Below are 17,057 nucleotides of genomic sequence, written 5' to 3'. Positions count from 1 at the left end.
GGCCGGGGGAGTATCCCTTGGGCAGAGATGGCCCAAAACTCACTCCGCCACTCCTCCACTAACCTTTCTCCTTTCCAGTGCGTACTGGGGTATCAGCCGGTTCTGGCACCGTGGCATCAGAGCCAGATTGAAGCTCCTGCGGTGGACGAATGGTTCAAGCGCTCGGAGGAGACCTGGGACGCTGCCCATGTGCACCTACAACGGGCCGTGAGGCGGCAAAAAGCGAGCGCCGACCACCACCGCAGCGAGGCCTCTGTGTTCGCACCGGGGGACCGGGTCTGGCACTCGACCCGAAACCTGCCCCCCCCGCCTGCCCTGCTCGAAGCTGGGTCCGCGGTTTGTGGGGCCATTTAAAGTCCTGAGGAGACTGAACGAGGTATGCTACAGGTTACAGCTTCCCCCAGATTATCGCATGAATCCCTCGTTCCATGTGTGTCTCCTCAGGCCGGTGGTGGCTGGTCCACTCCAGGAAGCTGAGGTGCGGGAGGTTCCTCCACCCCCTCTGGACATCGAGGTGGCCCCGGCATATGCTGTTCGTGCCATCCTGGACTCGAGGCGTTGGGTGAGGGGCTTTCAGTACCTCGTTGAGTGGGAGGGGTACGGTCTGGAGGAGAGATGCTGGGTGCCGGTGGAGGACGTTCTGGACCCTTCGTTGCTGCGGGATTTCCACCGTCTCCATCCGGATCGCCCTGCACCTCGTCCCCCGGGTCGTCCCCGAAGTCGGTGTCAGTGCGCTGCTGGAGCTGCGCGTCAAGGGGGGGTACTGTCACGACGTCCGCCGAAGTTGGTCCCTCTCCTTGTTCGGGCGGCGTTCGGTGGTCGAAGTCACCGGCTTTCTAGCCACCGCCGATCCATTTTCCATTTGTTCTGTCCGTCTTTTCACACCTGGCTTCATTCAACTAATTACTTGTTTATTATTTAACCCTCTGTTCCCCATGTTGTATTTGTGAGTGATTGTTTATTGTATTTTCGGTCTGTCATGGTGTGCGTGTATTTGTTTCTTTGTATTTTTTACATTTTGAGGAAAAGTACGTTGATTACTCATATCTGCTGTCCTGCGCCTGACTTTCTACACCAGCTCCACATTAGAAGTGCCCATCCAAGAAGACTCAAGGTCATTGGCCACAGATATAAGGACATCAAATCACGCTATACTTACAGTAGCTTTGATTGGACTGATCATGTCAAACTCTTAGCTAGCAATCATTATCATGAATCAAGTCGACAATCTACTGGCAAATCCTTTTTAATCCTTGTCATATGAAGAGAAATAATTGATAAAACGTATCGGTACTCATAGACCATTGGACATAAACATTACACAACGAGCTGGAAATCGCAAATTCAACAATGAGTGGTTTGGAAGGAATCAGTGGCTAACTGCAAGTACTGCATAGTAATCATTAGCCTGCTATTCAGTGGAATGGCTGTGTAGTTCCAAGTCTAAGATTTAAGGTCTGTTTTTCTAGTTTAATATTATAAACATTCAACATTGGCCATGCTGTCAATGAAGCAAAACAACTGTTAACTCGGAACTGCAAAATCTGACTTTAGTAAGTTCAAGACAACTGGGAACTCGGGAAGAACGAGCTACGACTGGGGAAATACGTTTTGAACTTTCATCCAACTCGGAATTGTAAATCTGGAACTCAAGCCTCTTTCTAGAGCTATGACATGAAGATCACTGATGTCATCAAGAGTCAAGCTTTTTTTGTTTTGTTCCCAGTTGTCTTGAAAGCACCATACATCCAGAGAATGGCAGACTTTGATGACAAAGTTTGATGACAAAATTTGCCCACCAAGAACCACCGTGCCACCTTCCTGTTCAAGTGAGCACAGCACAACAAGGTGAGTCCAAAAATGTTTTGTATGCTGCTGCATAAATGATGTAACATGCCAGGGAGATATGTATACTGTAGCTAAGAAAGTAATACAAGTAATACAAAGTGTATGTTGTGTAGTAAGCTGTTAGTAGCCCATGTGCCTCACCCTAATAATGTGGTCTATTTTCACCTCTTAATTTCGCCTACTGTTCTGACTTGGTGGTGCACATGTAGCCTATAACCTGTTTTTGAGAAATGTAATTATCAAATATTGTAAGAGCTTTCATTGTCTGCTTATATGCCCCCTTTATTTATTCTACGGTTCTGACTTGTTGTACAGCAAGAATACTGTAAGAACGGCCCATGTTCTGAACTATGTCGCTGTACATTTCAAAAGTGCTGAACAAATAGTTATTTTGACTACGTCCGTCCTAGCTCGCATTAATGTCTTTATCGATATTACGGATTGCCTCTTATCCCGCGCCACATTCCTGTTCAAGTGAGCACAGCACAACAATGTGAGTCCAAAAATGGCTTGTATGTTGCTGCATAAATGATGTAACATGCCAGGGAGATATGTATACTGTAGCTAAGAAAGTAATAGTAAGTGTATGTAGGCCGTCATTGTAAATAATAATTTGTTCTTAACTGACTTGCCTAGTTAAATAAAGCTATGTTTTTTAAAAAGGTAGTAAATGAGGCTGAATGAACTGTTTTGCTGCCAGACAAGGCTCCGCTGATAGCCAGGTGTAACAGTGGTAAGATGTTGGGACTGCTGTTGGGACTCTGCTGTTGGTACAGCTTTATGTAGGCCCTAACAGTTTGTGGGCACCATTTGTCACCATTATAGTGCAATTAATGTATTGTTTAGTGTTGTGTGGTGGCTTTTCTGGCATGCATCCCACTTTTTTTTTCCCCCCTACAAGATGTACATGCTAAAATCACCACTGAACCTGGGTCAATGGAAACCTACCTATGAAAAAATAAAAGAATCGAGTAGGCCTATTGAATTCACACATCGTATCAGGGCTGCCGGAAATTGTGTAGCGAGGCGACATTTGCCACAGCACTATTCAATCAGTTTGTTTTAGTTTAATGAAATATATTGACGCAAGGTCTTAAAAGGTTTGATTTGCACACAATTTCTTTGTACTTCACATCGTAGTGCTGTAACATTCTCTTTACCAATCAGATTCACGGAAATCGCAGGTCGGGGCCGGGCACAACACACAAAGCTCAAGGCGTGCTCCCTACTTTCTTCTTGTATTTATTTAGCAAGCATGATAACCAATTATGTATATAAACCCTGGATTGCTGAAGCTATGTTCTGGCCAATGAGAGCCTTTGAAGCCACTGGTTGACCATATTGGCTCACCACAGAAGGAGCAGTCCTCCATCGGAATGGATGGAATTCTACAGTATTTCAATGAAATTTTCAAGGACATAATTACATGTATTTAGGTATTATTTTGCTATAGTGGGGACAGTAACATTAGAACTTTCAAAAAATTATACTTTAATTAAGGAAAATCTTTTTATATATTTTTGTATTTTTTATTTGTATGTTTAGCTCACGTAATATAATGTAAAAGTATGCATTAAAGTGTCTGTAATATAATAAACGTGGCAAAAACAAATGTAGACATTGATAAATGCATTTCTATAGCTTCCAAAATATATTTTTTTACAACGACGGGGAAGTGCCAAGATGGCGGCATGGTGGCTTCAAAACAGAGCCCCTTGAGAGTCATCTAGTGTATATATAAAGTATTGGTGATAACACATCACTCCGAGTCCTGACAGACACAAGCAAAAACTCTTACAGAAATGTAGCAGCCTATACACCTGAACATTAGCAATCTGCCATACTATTTTTTTTAGTCTGATCAACTGTAGACTACTAACAACAGCAGCTGCATAGTCTGACTCCAGCCTACTATGCACCCTGTCCCACTGGTCAGGGTAAATGAAGCAGTAACATTGTGTATTTATATCCAATTTGTTTGTTAGAAAACGTGAACGGGATCAAATTTGGTTTATATTTAAACTTGGGCTGACTAGGCAACATTGGCCTAGTTAAAAAAACAACAACATGTTACCGGATTAGAAAAATCTTGGCCCTTCATAGCCCATATTAACCCTTTTTTTTTTAACTTTTTTGTTGCTTTGAGGAGGCTTTTGTGTTTTTTTGATAGATAGATAGATACACACACACAGTCGGCCCTCTCATTAAGTAGGATTAAGCGGCCGCTTTTGGTGGCAGATTGACAAGGGCGGCATTTTATGAGCTAAACTGACCAAGACGCATCTCCAACAACAACACATAAAACCTCACATAATTCTACCCAAAAACAATGACAATTTCATTCAACCAGTGGCAGATGGGCTTTTTAGGTGAGCCCACTTTGTCAAAGGCAGGGGCGCAAAATTCCATTCATAGTGCGCCTCTCCAGGGTGCTGTTGGAGAGACGCATCGCAACGCTTCACCAACGTTACGTCCCAAAAATGATCTAACATAAATCATGTAGCAAATAGGATATGGTACAAATAGTGTGTGACCTTTTCTATAGCCTACAGGCTGGAGATAAATGTATGACAATTTAATGAGACGGACAATTTTTACATAATGCCAGATTCTCAGATCAAATAGCTTAACCTAAATGGCCCTCAATCAAATAAAAAATGTGCTGTCATGTTAATAAACAACATATCCTAAAAATAGGACAGGTCAAAGTAAAATGGACAATATGGAATAGACAATCACAACTGTTGTCCAGGTGTTTCACCCCATTGTCATGATCAGTGGATTCAAGTTTGAATCCGTACATTTTTGACAAGCTGATCATAGCCAAAAAGAAAATACTTCTGCATTTCTTGTTGTGTAAACACATTGCAAATAGGCACATGATAACTCCTGATAAAGTTGGGTAGCTGATATTCAGAGCTTAAATAGCCAAATTGATTAGTCAGGACTAATAAAGCCAATGCTATGGCCTGTTTTACAAACGGTGAGCCTACCACATGGATGGTCATTCATAAAATTCCATTGTGGGCCAACATGGTAGGTTGCACCCCAGTAAGCACAATACTTTTTTTGGTCCTGTCCGGAAGTCTTTTTTTGTGTTTTGCAAACGGTAGACTTACCACATAGATGGGCATTCATAAAATCCAATTTCAGGCAACACTGTAGGCTACTCCCGGACCGGCCTTGATTTCCACATCCACGGATATAATTTTTTGGTCAGGTCCAGACCAAATCTGAACCAATCATAGACTTCTATGTTTGGTTCAGATTTTGTCCGGTCTGGACCAGCCTTGATTTCGCCCAAACATAGACGTCTATAAATTATTTATTTTCAACTTTAATTCAGAACCAAAAATGAGCCTAATTTCAACATCTGGAAAATACATATTTTCAACGTCTGGAAAATACGTGGGTAGTGATGTAAAGTACTTAAGTAAAAATACTTTAAAGTACTACTTAGGTCGATTTTTGGGGTATCTGTACCTACTTTACTATTTATATTTTTGCCAACTTTTACTTTTAATCCACTTCCCGAGAGAAAATAATGTACTTTTTACTCCATATATTTTCCCTGACACCCAAAAGTACTTTTTGACAGGAAAATGGTTCAATTCACACACTTATCAAGAGAACATCCCTGGTCATCCCTACTGCCTCTGATCTGGCGGACTCACTAACTCACTATTTTACTGGGTGACTTTCACTATTACTTGTGTCATTTTCTATTAAGGTATCTTTACTTTTACTCAAGTTTGACAATTGAGTACTTTTTCTTCTAGGTCTTTAGTCAGGCCTCTTGGTAGGTTTTCTCTAGATCAGAGAAAGGACATTCAGTTCAGCACTGTGTTTTCTCTTCAACCCTTTATTATAGGCAATGATCTGTCCCCTCAGATAGGCTTTCAATGCGTCCCAAAGAATGAAACTGTCAGGAGCAGTTTGTCAAAGTAAAAATATTGATCTGCTCTTTGATAAATGCACAAAATTCAGGTTGCTTTAAGAGTATAGAATATATTCTCCATCTATATGCTCCATTTGCCTTGGTAGGAATGGAGATTGATAATACCAGAGGAGAATGGTCACAAAGCAATCTGGGGAGATAATCGGTATCTAACACTTTATGAAACAGTTGGGTTGATAGCAAAAAAAAAGGTATGTGTGTGTGCTGTGTGGGTGTGAATAAAAAGAGTTGTCCCTATCCTGTGGGTGCATCTGTCTCCTAATGTCTAGTAAATTGAAATCCTTCATGAATGACATGTTGAGCTTGACGGCTTTGGTAAGAAGTGAGGGTTTATCAGAGGACCTATCAAGAACTGTATCTAAACAAAAATTAAAATCTCCTCCAGCCAGTAGCCATCCTGGTGGTGCTTGAGCAACCTGAAGGAAGACATTCTGAAAAAACATATGGTCATCGAATTTAGGAGCATAAATATTCAATAGGGTCCAAGACTCCGAATACATATGCCCCTGCACCAAAACAAACCTGCCTGAGGGATCAGACATGGTGTTGCTGACACAGAAGGGGATATGTCTACTTATAAAAATTGCAGTTCCTCTTGCTTTGGAGTTAAAAGAGGACGCAAAAACATTCCCTCTTTAATTTCTTGTGTTCACTGGCTGTAAGATGTGTTTCTTGTAAAAACACAATGTCAGCCTTTAATTTGTTAACTCTTTTGTTAACTCTAGACTCTTTTCCTCTTAACCGGGCTGTTAAGACCTTTTACGTTGAATGTGACATTTTTATGTGGATTAAGCATGGGTTGGGTTTCAAATATATAACTGAATGGTCAGGTAATGTTTCAACTTTAGTTTGAACACTGAAGTGACCTATGTGTCCCTAGGAAGGAAACGACATTAAACATAGAAGAAAAAAAAACATAAACAAAAAACATCCTGATTGTCGGACTAAAACCACAATCCCGACAATCAAACATGAAAACATTTGTAGAAACACGTTGTTGCTCGCAAGCATCTATGACAAATCAGGACAGGTTGTTTCACTGAGCAGCCATTACGAACACTGGCTGTAAAACAGTGATCACTAAGGTCATTACAGAAAACACCAGACTGATACCTATCAGGATTACTTGTGAGGATAACATTGAGGGGAGTAGCCTTTTCTGGGTGTTTGGAGTCATACCTTGTGGGATTGGTGATAATCTGGGAAAGATTTAGGGAGTCCCATTGCTTTAGGACTTAGTCAGGTGGTTTAAGCATGTCCCAGTTTAGGTCACCTATCAGGACAAATTCAGACTTAGTGTAAGGGGCCAAGAGAGAGCTTAGGGCAGGTAGGGTGCAAGCCGGTGCTGATGGAGGACGATAGCACCCAGCAACAGTCAACAAAGAGCTATTTGAAAGTGTAATGCTTAAAACCAGCTAATCAAATTGTTTGGGGACAGACTTGGTGGAGACAACCGAGCACTGAAGGTGATCCTTGGTAAAGATTGCCACTCCTCCCAGGGGCGAAAATCTGATATCAACCTTGGAGGGGACAATTACATGAAATTTTCTCAGGAGCAATTCCTGAGGGGGACACCAAAAGTAGTGCTGTAACACATAGACTATGTTGTAATATGTTAAATGTATATTGAGGGACCATAATCACTACTACTGGATAATTGTTAGGTACAGTAGTTAACTGAAGGGTTGTCCCAACTTGTTTAAATCATTATAATACTACTAATAATAATAGTTATAGCAGTGTTCCTTATCAGTGCAGTGTTCCTTATCAGTACAGTATGTATGCAGGTATTCGTACTTACAACCAGCAATATCAAGAAAGGCCAGTAGGCGGCAATGGTACTGTACACTGTATGGGAGCAGTTTTCATAAATACAATGAACATGGTGTGATCTCATCGTAAAGAATCTCCATTGAGAACCATCACAAAGTTGGTCTCCGTATTGAATTGACCTTTTAATTTGACTTTGTGATACATTTATATAGTCATTAAATATGTGCACCTGGCCTGAGTCTACTACAATATCTTTACAAGAACAAAAAGCTTAAAATAAGTACAGTTCTAAAAGCAAAATAACTACTTCAATGAAAAACCCAAATAAATCAAACAAAATATCCTTCAGTCAGTGTCTCAACTCTTCAAACAGCAGCTATGGACAAGTATGTCACACAAAGTATGCAATTTTAAATAAAATAACATTAAATAAATAATTTGTAAGTGTACTGTCATGTACTAAAAACTGAAAACTACTAAACAAAAGAACAAATATCAATTACACCAGGGGTTCTCAAACAGGGGTCCATGGACTAATTGCAAGGTGTCCGTGAAATAAAAAAGTGTAATGAATGTAGTCAGTACCACAAGGTTTCCAGTAAGTTTACATATAATATAGAGGGAGGGTGGTCCCTGAGGACCGCTGAAAACCTTGCCTGCCTTGCCTCAAAATATGCAGGGGTTCCAGTACCCAAAAAAGGTTGAGAACCACTGCTATACACATTACTGAACAAAAGAACCGAACATATGTTTGCGGGTTTCAATGGATCCAACAAATTGCTGGCAGATATTTTCCCTCTTGAGACTGTCCAGCCTGTCTTTATGTACATTACAGACAACTACGCCGTTCAGTCTCTCTTGGCCCATGCTAGCCCGTTGCCAAGTCTTTAACCTGCGGAGTGCACTGAAACTCCTCTCAGCCTCACATGAAGACACTGGCACCACAAACAAAATTCTGATCAGCACCTCAACTTGGTCAAACAACCCCCGCACCTCCACTGGAAGCCTCCTGAGGACCTCTGCTGCCTCTCCACTGCTGCTACAGGGGTATTTGTTGTGAAAGAGAGGGATCTGCACTGAAAGAGAATCTATGTTCAGCTCAGGGTACTGATCTAGAGATTCATCCAACTCCCCCGTGAGAAGCGCTCTTTCCAACTTTTGCAGGACGTTTAGACTGTCCTGGTCAAAACGGTCGCCAAACTGAACCTCCACACCATCCAACACTTAAAAAAAATCTGCCCTATAGTGATCCACTGCTTTGCCAGCAAATCGTCTTGAGTGCATCTCAATGGATTCAATGGATTCAATAGAGTCAATCAAAGTTGTTGCTTTCTCATACAGTGCAAGGTAGCTTTCGTCATTTCTCTTGCCCCTAAGAGATGACCGCACACACTCGACTGCAGCCTGCATACCAGAGACAGTCTGAGTTTTCTTCTGCAGTGAAATGTTTAGACATTCAAGCTCTCCAAGAACAGCAGAGGCCAGTGTGAGGCCCAACACAGTCTTGCCTTTGCTGAAGTGCTCGAATAAGCCACTGGCAGTTGAAGCTGTCTTGGATGCAGTTTTTGCCATCTCCTCTAGGCTGCTGAGTACCCACTCATACTGCCCTAGCACAGCTCTAATAGCAGTATTACGCACAGTCCACCTTGTTGGACATAGGGGTTTCAGGGTGGTCAGATTTGTATCTTTGGACGTGGCAATTGATTCAAACATGCTCTTAAACTTTCCTGACTGGCCATAGAGGACACCTAACTGATGGACCCAAGAAAGGGAATCCCGGATCAGTGGGGAGGCTGAGCAGCCAGCTTGTGTAATCAGATTTACACAGTGTGCTCCACAATGGACATAGAGGGCTAATGGCTGCTGCCTCCTCACAATTGCCTGTGCACCTGTGTATTTTCCTGCCATGTTTGAGGCACCATCGTAACTCTGCCCACGTAAGCCAGACATGGGCAAATTGAGCCTCAACAACACATCAGTTGCCACTTTCGCAATGCCCTCGCCTGTTGTCTCCGACACCCTGTATAGCCCAATAAACTCCTCGTGAGGGACAAGGTCATGGTCAACATAACGCAGACTGACACTCTCCTGTTCAGCACCAGAGACATCTTGAGTACCATCAACAATTAATGAAAATTGTACAATCGGAAGAGACCTAATCTCAGCTGCAATGCCTCGAATGACTGTATTGGCCATGATGTTCAGAATTTCATTCTGTGCTTTGGGGCCTGTGTACATTGTGGTACGCTCTGTTAACCACTTCAGTAAAATGGGATCATCCTCCTCTGCCCTGAGTTTCAAAAGCTGGTATAAATTCCCACTGTCATCCGTGTGGCCTCTAAAGGCTTGTCCCTGTCTTACTACATGCCGCACCGAACTAACAATTTTCATCAAGCAATGCCTTGCGTCCTCCTGCTGTTTACCCCACACGCTGGATAACTGGACACTGATTGGATTTAGCTGGTGTGCTGTTACAGTTACAAAGTGGCGGTGGGTTTGGCAGTTTTGATGTGCTGTGAATTTTTCAATGGCTTTTCTCCAGTTCCTAAATCCTGCACTAATGAAGGCAGCATCTGCTCTTTGGCCAAAAGATGGCTGGCTTGAAAACCCTTGGCAACAGTGAAAACACAACACTCCTTTTATTGATGGATTATAATGTAGCCAGGGGAAATCGCGAAACCATCTCTTTTGAAACGTCAACACTCTGTTTGCAAGAGTTTGCGGTTCTATAAATTGTGGGTTTGGCTGATATGGTTTTGTGCCATCACTGAGGTAACTGGACAATGCTGTGCCACTGTCCACTATACTGGTCCTGCTGGCAACAAGGGTGACACCTGGTCCTGCCGTGGCTGTGACACTGTCCTCTGAAGTCTCTCTCCCTAGCTCTTTCCCTTTCACCACCCTCACTGACTCACAGTCTGTCTCCTAGAAAAGAAATAAGGTGTTTGCTGGGCTTTATGTCCCTATTTTACAAATCAAAAAAATTGAGAACCTTTCATAATGTTGCCAAACAAAGACTCAACAAACTTACCTGAGACTCCCTGTCTCTGCCAGTCTGTCCCTGCATATCTGTCCCCAGCTCTGCTGTCTGTGTGCCATCTGTTGCCTGCTCTGCCTAATGACATCATTGTGAAACATTTCCATTAGCATTTCACTTCTTTCTTATGAACATTTTATCAACTGGTCTTTGAGATATTAGGCTACTAGAGTTCTTACTTTGCGTTTTGGTGTACTGAAAAATACTCTGATGTCCGTCTTTTTTCTGACATTTTTCTACCTGGCTGGCTGGCTGGCTGACCGGTCTAGCTGCACACACACACATTTACACAACACATGCTGCAACGTTTTGAAATTTTAACATAGTTTGTTTCATATTGGCAGGCTTCCAACAATAGCTGAATTTGCAAAGCTAGCGAGCACCAATTCCGTTTCTGTGGTGTTTGCTATAATCTTTGCTACCTGGTTAAAGGTGAGAAAAAAAAAAAAATTCACTAGCGACAATTTAGCTTTTGCAACGAGACCATTAAATATATTTAAGACAATGGTATAAGAGAGTGTAGTTCTGTTCAGTTTGGACTTCAGTTTATCGCTAACCTTATCACAGGGACTTTGAAGCACTACAGCTGCATGCTAATCTTGGAATAAACTGACGATAGCAAATATTCCATCTTTGACGACGCCACATAAATGGAATAGGTACTAGCTAGCTTGATAGTTAATGTTTGCTTTAGTTTGCACGCTAGCTCTGCAAATTCAGCTAGTGTGTGAACCCAGCTAGTGTGTGAACCCTGCAACATTAAAAAAATATATACATTGCTAAGGCGCGATTGACTGGATTACCTCACGTCAGTTACGTACACTGAGTGCCTTTCGGACAGTAGATACGAACCCTCTATTACCTTGCAAGCTAAAGAACTGGCAGTGGATCAAATCATTGTGGGGCAAAGGGCGGGGGGGTCGCAATCTTGTGAAACTTAAAAACGCACTATTAAGTGTCTATAATCAGCACAAGTGCTTTCATTGCGTATTATTAATATTATTGAAATTACATAGTTATGTTTACAGTGATATATTGGGGGGGACAAATCATATTTTTCCCAGGATGGGGGGGTCGTGTCCCCCCCGTCCCCCCTGGGATTTCCGCCTATGACTCCTCCACCTTTGGAAGACCTGTCTTGCCAAAAAAGGTTATAACCTGGTTAACATCAGTATTCAAAACACTCTTTCTTAACCACGTCTCAGTAATAACCAACACATCTGGAGCTGTGTACCCACACTTTCAATTGATCCATTTTAGGTAATAAGCTTCTAGTGTTAACGTGCAGAAAACCCAGGCTTTTACGAGAGCAGAAATCAGTGAAGCAGATATCAGAGCACAAGTCAGAATTGGGGCTAGCAACAGTAGATAGGCCAGGGTGTACATGCACATTTTCAGATATCATCAACAGTAATACAATCAAGGCACGGCATAATATAGGGAGAGCTCTGCAGTTGTCACGACTTCCACCGAAGGTGGCTCCTCTTCCTGTTCGGGCGGCGCTCGGCGGTCGTCGTCACCGGTCTACTAGCTGCCACCGATTCCCTTTGCTTTTTTCTGTTGGTTATGTTTTTATTGGTTTCACCTGTTTCATGTTTGGGTGTTATTGCAGGGCTATTTAAGCCTTTTATGCCCGCCTGCTTTTGTGCGGGCTTGTTCTCTGTTTTGTTCGTGGATCGTTATGTTTGTGTATTTTTCCGGACTGTTTTGTGTCCTGTTTTGAGTCTGTCTTTATTTTTCACCTGTTGCTTTTGGCGTGACCATTTCAACCGAATAAATACGTTTTTCCCCGAAACCTCTGCTCTCTGCGCCTGATTCCACACCCACCACTCCTAGATACTTGACAGCAGTGCTGATTTATGACATCTGAATGTGCATCAGATGGCAACAAGATCATATTGTACAGCAATTTCATCAGGTAACATGAATACAAAGCCGGCGAGAGGTGGTTAGAATAGGATGGGAGGCCAAAGGTCTGTGTAACCAATAGAGAGTCAGAGTCCCGAGTGTGGGAACAAACATAGTCTGTCCCATGGTTGGGTAAAGAAAGTTTGTAGTCAACAAAGTATGCAGGAGTCATGAGGCAAATAGCATAATAACAAAATGCACAATTACAAAATAAAATATACAACGACTTGGGGCTAGCCATTGAAAGTTCAGAGTCACTCGCACCAACAGTGTGTGTGTGCTGGAGGCGAGCGAAAGCTCGGGAGAGAGGGGTGAGTGTGGCGGAGGTACATGTACCAGACAGGGGGAGACAGGCCAGGGCAAACAGTGAACAGATTTCTAGGTGGAATCCAAGCAGCAGTGCAGCAGGCAATGGGAGTAGGTGTCACACCCATTTGGATAGACATAATACTGGGGGGTCATTGACAACACACACACATGTTAGGTTCTTCTATCCTCGTGGGGACCTACAATTTATTTCTATTCAAAATCCTATTTTCCCTAACCCCTAACCCCAACCCTTACCTTTTACCCTAACCCTAATTATAACCCTTATTATAACCCTAACCCCTAATCTTAAAATAGCCTCTGTCCTCATGAGGATGTGAGAAATGTCCCTGAGGTAGAATTTTACTTGTTTTACTATCCTTGTGGGGACTTTTGGGGATTTTAGGTCCCCCAAATAAAAATGTTGTCAATCTTTAGAACATTTCACTAATAGCTGCCGTTTGCATTACACATGTCACAACGTTTTTTTTAAATAAACCTGGGAGGAATGGAAACCTGCCTAGTCTCTGGTAGGCTATCCTACCAGTTTGAACTTGAAACTTCAAGTTTCAAGTCATGCTAATTGCAATTTAAAGGCCAGACATTCTTCAGTTGCAACACCACATATCTGGAGCTCATGAGATTTCCTTATCTGATCTTAAATTCAAATTTGATCATCTCACTTTTAATTTAAACAGATCTCAGAAATGGAGATGACATCACATTATTGGACATCACATACAGCCTGCACTGTGTGGTGCAACATTCATCTTGGTATTACATGATGAAGCTCACTCAATTCCCCTCAGAGCAGGTGAAGAGTTAGTTGACAATCTACCTCTTTTTATGTTATATGGAAAGAGTAGGGTACATTAGGCTACTGTAGGCCTACAGTTACAACACTTCAGGGATTTGTTTATGTTGTGTGTAGATAGGGAAATTAGAGAACGGGTAAACGGTCGGACTGTCTGACTGATTCATTGTGGAGCCACAGATGTAGCTTGGAGATATCACTCACTGCCATCCCTAATGCCATCCTCTCAGGCACTTTACTGACACTGCTCGTACACAGCTGAGAGTTGTATTCATTCTGAGCTGTGTGAGTAGAACACTACCAACCTCTAGTGACAGTATTCAGGTACTACTGCATCTGTTGTTACCTGCAACATGACTGCAACACTTGAACTTCAAGGGCGTTCCCCAAACATACAGCTTTGCACATTTTGTGTGTGGGTTCTCCAGGCCATCAGACGGTTAAATAATCACCACTAGCCGGCCTCCGCCCAGTACCCTGAACTTAGTCACTGTTACTAGCCATCTACCACACACTACTCTACCCTGCACCTTAGAGACTGCTGCCCAATGTACATAGTCATTGAACATTTGTCACTTTAATAATGTTTACATACTGTTTTACCCACAGCATACAGTATGTATATACTGTATTCTAGTCAAGACTTATCCTACATGACTACTGCTGTACACACCTTTTATATTCATATACATGTCCATGATGTATATACACACCATCATAAACACTACCGTTCAAATGTTTGGGGTCACTCAGAAATGTCCTTGTTTTTGAAAGAAAAGCACATTTTTTGTCCATTAAAATAACATCAAATTGATCAGAAATACAGTGTAGACATTGTTAATGTTGTAAATGACTATTGTAGCTGGAAACTGCAGATGTTTTATGGAATATCTACATAGGCGTACAGAGGCCCGTTATCAGCAACAATCACTCCTGTGTTCCAATGGCACGTTGTGTTAGCTAATACAAATTTGTCATTTTAAAAGGCTAATTGATCATTAGAAAACCCTTTTGCAATCATGTTAGCACAGCTGAAAACTGTTGTCCTGATTAAAGAAGCAATAAAACCGGCCTTCTTTAGATTAGTTGAGAATCTGGAGCATCAGCATTTGTGGGTTCGATTACAGGCTCAAAATGGCCAGAAACAAAGTGCTTTCTTCTGAAACTCATCAGTCTACTCTTGTTCTGAGAAATGAAGGCTATTCCATGCGAAACATTGCCAAGAATCTGAAGATCCCGTACAACGCTGTGTGCTACTCACTTCACAAAACAAAGCAAACTGGCTCTAGAATAGAAAGAGGAGTGGGAGGCCCCGGTGCACAACTGAGCAAGAGGACAAGTACATTAGTATGTAGTTTGAGAAACAGACGCCTCACAAGTCCTGAACTGGCAGCTTCATTAAATAGTATTCGCAAAACACCAGTCTCAACGTCAACTGTGAAGAGGCGACTCCGGGATGCTGGCCTTGTAAATTAAATTGATTGGGCATGATTTGGAAAGGTGCACACCTGCCTATATAAGGTCCCACATTTGACAGTGCATGTCAGAGCAAAAACCAAGCCATGAGGTCGAAGAAATTGTCCGTAGAGCTCTGAGGCAGGATTGGGTCAAGGCACAGATCTGGGGAAGGGTACCAAAAATGTTCTGCAGCATTGAATGTCCCCAAGAACATAGTGGCCTCAAATCATTCTTAAATGGAAGAAGTTTGGAACCACCAAGACTCTTGCTAGATCTGGCCGCCCAGCCAAACTGAGCAATCGGGGGAGAAGGGCCTTGGTCATGGAGGTGAAACCCAATGGTCACTCTGACAGAGCTCCAGAGTTCCTCTGTGGCGATGGGAGAAGCTTCCAGAAGGACAACCATCTCTGCAGCACTCCACCAATCAGGCCTTTATGGTAGAGTGGCAAGACGAAAGCCACTCCTTAGTAAAAGGCCAAAATGCACCTAAAGATTCTCAGACCATGAGAAACAAGATTCTCTGGTCTGATGCAAACAAGATGGAATTCTTTGGAGGAAAGCTGGTACCATCCCTATGGTGAAGCACGGTGGTGGCAGCATCATGCTGTGGGGATGTTTTTTAGCGGCAGGGACTGGGAGACTAGTCAGGATCGAGGGAAAGATGAACGGAGCAAAGTACAAAGAGATCCTTGATGAAAACCGTCTCCAGAGCTCTCAGGAGCTCAGACTGGGATGATGTTCACCTTCCAACAAGACAACGACCCAAAGCACACAGCCAAGACAACGCAGGAGTGGCTTTGGGACAAGTCTCTGAATGAGTGGCCCAGCCAGAGCCCGGACTTGAACCCGATCGAACATCTCTGGAGAGACCTGAAAATAGCTGTGCAGCAACGCTCCCCAACCATCCTGACAGAGCTTGAGAGTATCTGCAGAAAAGAATGGAAGAAACTCCCAAATAAAGGTGTGCCAAGCTTGTAGCGTCATACCCAAGAAGACTCGAAGCTGTAATCGCTTTCAAAGGTGCTTCAACAAAGTACTGAGTAAAGGGTCTGAATACTTATGTAAATGTAATATTTACGTTATTTATTTTTAATACATTTGCATATAATTCTAAAATCCTGTTTTTGCTTTGTCATTATGGGGTTTTGTATGTAGATTGATAAGGGGGGGAAACAATTCAATCCATTTTAAAATAAGGCTGTCACGTAACAAAACTTTGAAAATGTAAAGGGGTCTGAATACTTTCCGAATGCCCTGTATATAGGGTTGGCTACACTTCCAGAATTTCAACCTAGCTAGCTAGTTACCTTGGAGGTTTCTCAGATGATCTGATGAGAACCTGAGGAAGATATGTAACTTGTCACTCTGATCTTAAAAGCGTGTCTCGAAAGAAATAAAGAATAAAATAAAATAAATTAATATAGGGGAAACACTACGCACTCTGTAATATGTGCACACATACCACCAAGAGTGGGCCTACCGCTGTAATGAAGTTGAATTATTCATAGATAGTCTGTAGCTAGCCAGCATACATGATCCACTATAATGCCCAGTAGCCTGCTATAGAAACTAGCTCACTACTAGGTTGCAGGATATGACATGTCTGTGGAGAAGGTACCAGAAATCTGAGTGGCATTTAATGTAGATACATATTGCAGTAAGGAAATGCACTTCTTAATATTTTAGAAGATTTATTATGTGTAGTTTTGCTAATACATTGATTACATCAGTGGAGAATAAGAGCAACAATCAAAGTAACTCTGCAAAAGAAGTGATCAAAATCAAGTACAGTATATACATAGGCATTTTCTATTTTCCTACTATACACAAATCCAGAAATGTTTTTGTTAGGTACAGTATACATTATGGAAAATTAAATCTATGCATAATTCTAATCAAAATATAGTTGCATCAATATATTTTTCTTTCTTTTTTACTATGATTACAAGCATTAC

Source organism: Salvelinus alpinus, chromosome 25 (assembly GCF_045679555.1).
Source record: "Salvelinus alpinus chromosome 25, SLU_Salpinus.1, whole genome shotgun sequence".
Taxonomy (NCBI): domain Eukaryota; kingdom Metazoa; phylum Chordata; class Actinopteri; order Salmoniformes; family Salmonidae; genus Salvelinus; species Salvelinus alpinus.
The sequence above is the reverse complement of the archived record's forward strand: the minus strand, read 5'-3'. Positions refer to the sequence as shown.